The 1155-nt window shown below is 39.0% G+C and overlaps 1 protein-coding gene across 4 annotated transcripts in view; it reads left to right on the top strand.

Annotated features, from left to right (window-relative positions):
- Positions 1-1155, top strand: part of LOC106876845 (protein SERAC1) — a 29899-nt gene that overhangs the window by 27705 nt on the left and 1039 nt on the right. The gene's annotated exons all lie outside the window — the stretch shown is intronic.

The following is a 1155-nucleotide window of genomic DNA, read 5'->3' as shown; positions in this document are numbered from 1 at the left end:
ATATATATATATATATATATATATATATATATATATATATACGATTGGCTTCTTTCAGTTTCCGTCTACCAAATCCACTCACAAGGCTTTGGTCAGCCCGAGGCTATAGTAGAAGACACTTGCCCAAGGTGCCACGCAGTGGGACTGAACCCAGAACCATGTGGTTCGTAAGCAAGCTACTTACCACACAGCCACTCCTACATGACATATAAATCAACATATAACAGCATTTTGTATTGCTAACAAAATCGATGACAGTAACAACAATGTGTGGTTGTAGGGTTTAAAATTGTTGAATTACTTTTTATATGAATCAACAGTACAAATTATATATTTGTTATTAAGTAAAATACATTACTTTATACTTGGCTTAGTCTACATGGCTGATAATATGCATCCCATAGAGGGGCAAGCTGGCAGAATCGTTAGCACGCCAGGTGAAATGCTTAGCGGTATTTTATCTGTCGTTACCTTTTGAGTTTAAATTCCGCCAAGGTCAACTTTGCCTTTCATCCTTTCAGGGTCGATAAATTAAGTACCAGTTGAGTACTGGGGTTGGTGTAATAGTAGACTATGACCCAAGAGGCTGAGCTTAGGAAGATGGAAGTAATTGCTATAAGTCACCCATCTCTGTGAACTGAGAAGTCAGGGAATGCCATACGCTTGTATAAGCCCACCACCACCATTTCCATCTTTGTATTTATTTCACAGTTAAATAGTTACTAGTAGAAAAAGGACAGCTTGCTATAAGGAAAGAGAAAAATCACTTGCACCTTTAATGTGCAAATATCTTCCAGCCACATGGTTTCAGGCTCACTCCTTACCATGTCACACCTTCAGCAACTGTCTCCTGATAGAGCTCCAGGCTGTCCAAAGTCCTTGTGAGCAGATGTGGTAGACAGAAACTGAAAGAATCCTGTCATACATGTGTGTGTGTCCATATATATATATATAGGTACAGGAGTGGCTGTGTGGTAAGAAGTTTGCTTCCCATCTAAATGGGTCCGGATTCAGTCCCACTGTGTGGGCACCTTGGGCAAGTGTTTTCTACTATAGTCTTGGGCTGACCAAAGCCTTGTGAGTGGATTTGGTAGACGGGAAACTGAAAGAAGCCCATCATATATATATATATATATATATATATATATATATATA

Source organism: Octopus bimaculoides, chromosome 2, assembly GCF_001194135.2.
Source record: "Octopus bimaculoides isolate UCB-OBI-ISO-001 chromosome 2, ASM119413v2, whole genome shotgun sequence".
In the NCBI taxonomy this organism is placed as follows: Eukaryota; Metazoa; Mollusca; class Cephalopoda; order Octopoda; family Octopodidae; genus Octopus; species Octopus bimaculoides.
The sequence above is the reverse complement of the archived record's forward strand: the minus strand, read 5'-3'. Positions and strand labels throughout refer to the sequence as shown.